The sequence below is a fragment of the Cupressus sempervirens genome, chromosome 3 (genome assembly GCF_028749045.1).
Source record: "Cupressus sempervirens isolate cs-2001-9-10 chromosome 3, ASM2874904v1, whole genome shotgun sequence".
Classification (NCBI taxonomy): Eukaryota; Viridiplantae; Streptophyta; class Pinopsida; order Cupressales; family Cupressaceae; genus Cupressus; species Cupressus sempervirens.
This window is the reverse complement of record NC_143120.1, coordinates 695,624,513-695,633,066: the sequence shown is the minus strand read 5'-3', so window position 1 is coordinate 695,633,066 and position 8,554 is coordinate 695,624,513. Positions and strand designations below refer to the sequence as shown.

Genomic DNA, 8,554 nt, shown 5'->3' with positions numbered 1-8,554 from the left:
AATAAGTTTAATTTATTTTTACAAAAGTAAAATAATAGTAATAATTTAACTACTTTTATTAAAAAATCAAAGTTTTTAAAAAATTATAAATTCAAATACAAAGATATAACATATTGAAATTATATTGCTATTGAGAATTATTATTGATTATACATGTTGTGTGAGGTGGAAGATAAAATGATTGAAAAAAGCCAAATCTTATCAACTTGTCACAAAGATAAAGTTGTAATTAATATTTGTATTTTTATTGAAGAAAATTAATTTTCTCCCCCACCAAAAATAGTATGGACCAATAAAAAGAATGAAAAAAATGATTTATAAAATAATGAAAAATTAGAAAAAGATATAAACATTTGAAGTTTCATATAATCTTTTAAATTCTTTGATTTGATTGGTTGGTTAGTATTAATGTGATTAATTATCACAATATATATAAGAGGCCAAAGTCCGGGTTAATTATTATTATTTGTTGTGATTAACTATTTCAATTATTAGTTATATAACTATATATATATATATATATATATATATATATATATATATTATATATATATATATATATATATATATATATATATATATATATATATATATATATATATATATAAGCTTGAGTAGATTCGAACCCAAGACCTCCCAATTAAGAGGCTCACAATTTACCATTATTTTATAGACTATTGCCTGACAATTGTAAAATATTATTTCTTTAAATTTACACTATGTTTTACTAGCTAATATTTTACAATCTTGCTCTAGTTTTTTTTATACCACTTTACAAATTGTAAAACTAATATCACCCCTTAAACTTACTAGATCTTTTTGTAGTTTGAATTAAGAAATCAACAATTTATTTCTTAAAATTAAATATTTCAACTTATAATTAATATAATTTTTATTGCTATTTATATATTTTTTGAAATAATATAATTATTAATATTTTTAAAATTCTCTTCAACTCTCTCTATCATTCCACCTTTACTTGTCCTTATAATAACATATCATTCTCTCTTTTAGCTCTTTTTTCATATTCTTCCTTCAATTTCTTTCTATTATAAATCACTATTTTCCTTCTTTTCAATTTCTTTCTATTATAAATCACTATTTTCCTTCTTTTCCAATTATTCGCAGGAAACGCATTGCCTCTCGTGTTAACACTAGTGGAATTCCTCAAAATATTCTATCTTCTAACACATTTTCTCACATATTAGCATTGGCAATTGGCTACAGTCCACAGCCCATGGTTGCTAACCCAAACTTGAGCTATTTATCAGCAAGCTAATATCTTTAATATTAGGGTCTGTTTGGTTCGTGGAATTAAATCAGAATTGACTTTTGCACAAACCGATTTTGATAAATGAAAGTGTTTGTGTCAAAATAGAAAAATAAAATTATAATTTTGCCTCAAATCCTGGTTCCTACACTTCCTCACATACCTGGAATTAATCAACACCTGATTACATATGTGTGAGGAGTGTAAAATGTTAATGTCTGAAAGCAATTTGGGCCATTTCACCATTGGGTGAATGAACGGAGGATCACTGCCATGTCTGAAATAAAGCCATGAAGTGGTCTCAAGAGAACTGCTCGAAAACGGCGTACACTGCCGGATCGACTGTGGCATCACAATTCTTTTGGGTCGCTGCGAGGCCTTACAATTCAAACTAAATGTAAGTGCAAATCAATTTTGTCTTTGTTCTTGTTTTTCATAGTTATTTCGAGTTTTGAAATTACCACTAAAGTTTTTGTCCCCCAGTTATTACATTTTTAACATACTGCATGCTTGTAGTTTACAGGCGTAGCAGGCAACAATGGGCCTGAGAGGCTTAGAAGAAGAACGCTGTTGCAAAGGATAGCTTTTGTGGGTATTTTATTTGGAGCAAGTGTAGAACGTGGGGTCGGGCATGCTTCGCAAATTAAGTACACTAATTTCAGCATTCAGGAGATAAAGGTTATTTCTTTTCTGTTGCATTTGGTTTATAAATATAACACTTTATGTGTGATAACAATGCAAAGACCTATACAAGCCATTGTCCATATCAGGAAGCTTATATCGAAGATGGCATCACGTAATGAATCCAACAAGAAATTGTATTTAACATGATTACTGTCATGTCTGAAACAATAGATTGGTCTAATTTTTGGAGTCTGCTTACAATAAGTTTATGTATAAAAATGTGTCTTCACACTCATCTTTCGAGTGAAACAAACGGTTCAAGTAAAATCCCAAAAATAGGAATGAAGATTTGCAAAACCTTGATTTGGCAAAACCAAGATTTGTAGAAATCCTGATTTCTACAATTCCACGAACCAAACGGACCCTTATAGATTGTGGAAATGTAATCTTCTGATAAATAGTACAGTGAACCAGACATATATTTATTCAAACAATAAATTCAGAAATAACACACTACATCAAGGCAGTTAATTTGGCCAGGACAGAAATTGCGGGCATATGATCCATGATTCCATGTGTCAGGGTAAACTATGTTTTTGCTTTATAAGTAATGCTGAAGAGCAATTGTTTTAGGGTTTCAGTGGATTTATCTTTGCATTTATTTTTATGAAATAACTTTAAGGATTTGTTTGGGTTGTAACTAATTGCATTAGCAGGCCGACCAAATGAGTGTTGAAGGATAAGCTCATTCTGTTGCTTGCTTAGATAACTAAGATTTGTGCCATTTTTCTTCGTAACCCTGCAAAGACAACATATTCGTTTCTATTTGTTTGGTGAATTCCTATTAGTCTATAACGCTGATTTTATTAAAAAGCGTCTAGGATTCTTTAGACTCCTATGTAAAAGTCGAGACAATTTTATGATATTTTTAATCTTTATCAGTGTAGACTTGTAGAGCTACTTTGGTAGCTCCATTCGCTGCTTTTACTTAACTTTTTGTTTTTGAGTAAAATTGTGTAAATAGTTTTGAAGAACGTTGATATTGAATCTTTGGTTAGGGGACAATTATTTTGTAGGATCAAATATACAATTGAAGCTCAAGTTCAAAATCCAATTCTAATCCTTGGGATGATTGAAGGTTGCTTATTTCATAAGCTTTACGATATCAATATTGCATTGAGGTCCTCTTCAATGAGGCAAATACTAACTGCATTTTTTCCCAGGTACACTTTTGTCATCCCTGGGTTGGCAAAAGCTTGCATTATCCAAAAATAATTGGTCAGTTTCATGTGTAAGCTTAATTTGTGCATATCCTATGTCATTATAGCTTGTCGAAAACTGGCTTAATTATGCATGTGACATATTGTACTGGACAGATTGTGTCTTGTGCACATTGCTGTCTATTGGTGCATTGCCAAGTGCAAGGTTCTTTCCATTGAAAACCCGCTGATGATTGATTTGTGCAGCCTGTTCCTAAAGTGTGCAATCCATTGAGATCAATCAATGTCAGATGTCAGGTGTTTGGTTATTCTATTGGATTGTGAAATGTTATGATACGATGATGCCTCGGTTATGAAGGTTGGAATAATGTTGCTTAGAGTTTACTGAGGAAAGGCTGGAATTGTTCTCTTACAAATGGCTAGTGGCTGGTCAAGTTACTTCTTGATAGCACGTGTTATAGGGAAAAGGATCCAGTAGTTGAGTGCATTCAAATGGCCGTGATAGCATTTGTTGATTTAATACCCACACTTGTTGATTTAATGACTAATATTTTTGACAACATCGTAGCAGTAGTTGCAACTTTAAAGCTGTTATTGCTGATGACAACTACCCATAATTGAATGAAATGTGTTCCTTGGATCTAAAAAGTAATGAATCATGTGATGCCACATCAGCTGCACAAGTATCAATCTCCGTTTTGCACATGTATTGGTCTCACTTTTTTGGGGCAGTTTTGGATATCTTGGTAAAAAGCATACTGATGTGACATTATATATGATGATGTGGCCTTGAAACCCTAGTTATAAGTAGGAGACGTGCCAAGTAAGCTATTGCAAAAATTAGGAGTGATTTGAAATTTTGATGCATAATTATGAGTAGCTTGAAGTTAGAGTGCTCAACTACTAGGTCTTCTGCCCTATATAGTAAAGTTTTGGTTTTTGAAGGAGTTCATTTGGAAGGTTGGGAAATTTGAATTTTGGGTAGAGTTTTCGAATGTTTAGATAATCACAAAGAGTTTGCACATTTGTCCTAGGAATTGGGTAGTATAGCTTAGGGTTCTATTTTGTAGCGGTCTTTTTGCTATTTTTAACTATATAAATAATCTTACTTGGCTTCATTTTTTCTTGTCTGTGTTGTATGCTTCATTCATGCCTAGTAGATGGTTGTGTCAACCCACTCGTGACAGTTGCACCAATTTGGTATCCAAGCTTAGTCTTTGCCTTGGAGGTGAACTCAAGAGAGTTCCATTAATGAAGCATTTGTGCATAGGGCTTTTGCAACACAATTGAATTAGAGGAGATGGCTCATAGATTAAGAAGAAAAGAAGCAAGAAACCAACCATTATCTTGTGTCTTAGACCTAGCTGATGCGCTATAAGCCATTCAAGTTTGGCTTGAGGTCGTTGAGATTGCATATAGGAGTCTTGTGAAAATAGAGGAAATCAATGATGTGAAGTAGGTTTTGTTGTGTTAAGAAGTCTCATTAATGCAAATGATGATATGGACATCACGATGGAGGAATGATTTGCTAATGCCTTAATGAATGTTGGAAGCAAGTTAATTACTTATCTCCCGTGCTATGTTGGAAGCTTCGGGGGCGCTTGTCAGGGTAAAAAAGGGGAGGGGAAAGGGCTAGGATTGGTCTCTATTTGTGACATGGACATTTGACATGTACAAGTTTGCCTAATCCCTTTCTTATTCTTAACAATTTACCACCCAGAGACTAATTGGGGTCGTGCCCCACCCCTTTCTTATCTGTCAACATATCCAAACAAGTCAATTGATTGGATCATTCAGTAGGAGAGATACATTGAATTTGAAGACATTGAGGACACAAAAAGAGTCAAATGTAGTGCCATGAAGTTGAAAGGGAATGTTGCCTTATTGTGGGACTTGACTTGGAAACACTACATGCAAGAAGCACAAGATCTTATGATGGGATTGCATGATGACTAAGCTATAGGGGAAGTTTATGCCAAGAATGCATTGGATTTGCATAAGAATCTCTGTAATCTATGCCCATGAGAGATACTAGTGAAAGAGTACATGAAGGAGTTTTGTAGACTATGCATTAGTATTGATCACGTGGAAGATGAAATTGGAAGTGTTGAGATTTATAAATGGAATGTGCATCTTTGTTCGATATCAAATGTGTATGCTAAAGATTTAGTTTATAAAGGAAGTCTACCAACTTGCACCTAAGGTGGAGTAGTATGAAAAAAAACATAGTCTGTGTTGTAGTGTTAACAGTAAGGATAGGATGAACAATTAGAGTGCAAGAAGAGATATCTGTACACAGAGAGAGCTTAAAATCCAATAGCATTCATGTTGAGTGCAATGGATGAGAAGATCTTTGATGGAGGTGGAGATAGAAGTCAAAGTTGTAGAAAAGGCTTTGGTGTGATTTGCTTTAGATATGGGCAATCAAATTTTTGTGCTTAGAGGATGTTGGTTATAAAAGGGACAACAATAAATAGTATAGAGCAATGTCAAGTTGCTTTTTACATTGTATGATATGCAAATGAGGTATGGTTTGATGTGATCTCAATAGATGTTTGTCATATGTTAACGGGAACATTGGAGTAGTATAATTGATGCACTATCAATGATCAACATAAGAATACACTTTAGTAATCAATAGATAGAATGAGAATTGTTAGATAGGATATGAAGATGAGGTGGTGCGCTGTGACCTCGATGGATGTGATTCATATGTTATTAGGAACATTTTGGTAGCATGATTGATGCACTATCAACATAGGGTATAAGAATAAGACTATCATTAGATAGGATGGGAAGAGTTCAAATTCCATCCCTTGAAGGATGAGGAGTATATGTAGAAGGGAAAAGTGTAGTTACTGACAAAAGTGTTAGTAAAAGAGGTGGGAGATTTGTAGGATTGCTATGTAATAGTAGTGAAGCCTACACAAAAGGAATAGATGGAGTTGCATAAATTTGAGGAGCAAGAAGTTGTGTCTCTTGAGGAGTTTACATGTTGGATTAGCAAAGAAATGTAGATGAGTTATTACTAGTACATGTCATCTCACATTGCCTAGATCTAATCTTGGGTTCTATTTTGACAAACAAGGCATCCACTGTAATGACCCCATCTTTTAGCCTTCACATTCTCCAAAGTCTAAGTGGGGCATAAGAGGAAATTAAATTAATTTCTTATAAAGTCATTAAATAAATTAATAATTAAAAGGTGATCATATTTAATTAATTTAATTAATTATTGTATTACAAGGGAAAAGCTTCTAGAGTGTGTATTAATTATTGGAAAGGCGGAAGCCTCTAGTAATTTAATTTTCTAGAAGCACGATTAATTATTGTATTGCAAAGGGAGGAGTTTCTAGGGAATGCATTAATTATTGGAAGGGGGAAGCTTCTAGCACTTGCAATTAATTAATGTTTTAGTTCCTTCTAGAAGGGTGAAGGAAAAGGATAAATAGGGGTGAAAGTCTTTTTGTTGAGCATCGGATTTTTGTGAATGACATTTGATAAGAGCTTGGATGTGTGGATCACATATCTTTCTTGGCAATAGGGGACGTTCATCCTCTCTTGTAACATTCTAGACGTCATTCCCTTGGGGTTTGGCCTTTGGAATACATTGCTTGTACTTGATTTCATCATTTTGGAAATTAATATAATTTCAACATCGGTTCCATCTTCAGTTTGCATAAAAATCTATTTCGGCAGTTGGTTCAGTTTTTAGGCATTCTAGGGTGCCCATTACAGTGGTATCAGAGCTATAAGTCCTGCCATCCTGTGGAGATCTTCAGCATCTATGTTTGAGCATGCGACAAGGGCTTTATAATTTTCGCAATACCAGAGCAAGACAAAGTAGGAGTTCAGACTTGCAGAACGAACAAGGCAGTTCATCTGAGTAGAGGGACATTCAATCTAGTCATATAGACATAGAGGAGATATTCTTTGAACAAGACAACAGTATGGGTGATCGAGATACTGGTCCAGATCAAGAAAATGTAATGTTCAGATTATTGGGTATATTAGAGGAGGGGTAGCAGATGCAATAGGAGCAAAATAGGCGAATGGATATAATGCAACAGGAGTAGAACAGGGGAATGGATATGATGTTGCAGTTAATGGCTAGACAGATGGGCATCAATATTAATCCAGGTGATGCCAACAATGGAAACAACAATAATAGGGGCAATGATAATGGAGGTCGAGACAACATTAATGATGGACATGACAACAATGGAAATGAGGCTGATAACTTTAGACGTGTTGCAAGCTCAACTCGAACAGCCAGCTTGAGACCTCTTCTACCCACCTTCCCACCTTGAGATCCAGTTCAACCGATTAATGAACCAAAAATTGCAGAGTTACAGGATCAGTTCAGGAGGGATTGGGAGGCTAGTGGACCGGATTTTCAGGCGGACATTTCTCTTAGAGATTACTTGGACCTAAGGATGAGACACATGCCTAGATCAAGAGGACGAAATCAAAACCTTGAGCTAAGAAAGAAAGTCGGGAAACTTTTTTTACCTTATTATGATGCTTCAGGGAAGATGATTGCACGAGCTTGGGTGCAGAAGATGGATGCATACTTGTAGCTGAATCCTATGCCTGAAGAGGAGGCTATAAAGTATGCAACTATTCACTTGGATGGATCGGCACATGAGTGTTGGCACCATGGCATGGTAACCTTGGGACATAATCAGATCACATCTTATGAGGAGTTCACTGAGAAGCTCATAGAGAGATTTGATACCAGGGATCCCGAATTACAGTTTAAAGAGTTGGCGCAACTCAAGCAGTGGGGATCAGTTGAGACGTATATCAGTGAGTTTCAAAGGTTAGCTGTGTTGGTCACTAATATTTCAGAGAGGAGGTTAGTAGTATTGTTTATGGATGGACTCTTAGAACCCTTACGAGGTTGGGTCAAGGGGCATGACGCAGCTACGTTGCAAGAGGCCATTAAAAAGGCTCGTGACTTAGCACCTTCTTCATTTAGGAGCAGATTTCAGCACAAGGATTCTTATATGAAAAAGGACAAGGAGAAGGACAAAAAATCTTTTCACAAGGATGCTTAGCCCAAAAGAGATAAGTTGGATAATGACACCTTGAATGATTTAAAAAAGAAGAAGTTGTGTTTTCACTATAGAGAGCCTTGGGATTTATCTCACAAGTGACCTCTCAAGGCCAAGGCAAATCAAATGGAATATTTCTCAGCAGAAGAGTCACAGTCAGAGAGGGAGGATCAACACTTTGATTAAGATGAGGATAGCACTACAGAGGAGAGCAGCATTCCTGAGGATGAGAAGTTATTAGCACGATTAACTGGGACTCAGAAAGCAATCACATTTAAGGTCAGAGGTACTATCCAAGGGCAGAAAGTGATCTCACTCATTGACATTGGGGCTACACATAATTTTATAGATGCACAATTGGTAGCCAAGAGAGGTCTATAGAC

At 35.1% G+C, this 8,554-nt stretch overlaps 1 protein-coding gene across 17 annotated transcripts in view; it reads left to right on the top strand.

The window, feature by feature from the left end:
• Positions 1-1,349: 1,349 nt before the first annotated feature.
• Positions 1,350-8,554, top strand: part of LOC149568641 (pentatricopeptide repeat-containing protein At1g71210, mitochondrial-like) — a 108,852-nt gene continuing 101,647 nt past the window's right edge. For 12 of the 17 annotated variants that reach the window (XR_016362585.1, XR_016362586.1, XR_016362592.1 and 9 more), the window contains exons 1-2: positions 1,350-1,667; positions 1,787-1,948. The gene's annotated coding sequence lies outside the window, so the exon portion shown is untranslated. The remainder of the gene's footprint in view (positions 1,668-1,786; positions 1,949-8,554) is intronic. The other 5 variants (XR_016362590.1, XM_089821516.1, XR_016362589.1 and 2 more) reach the window with 3 other exon arrangements.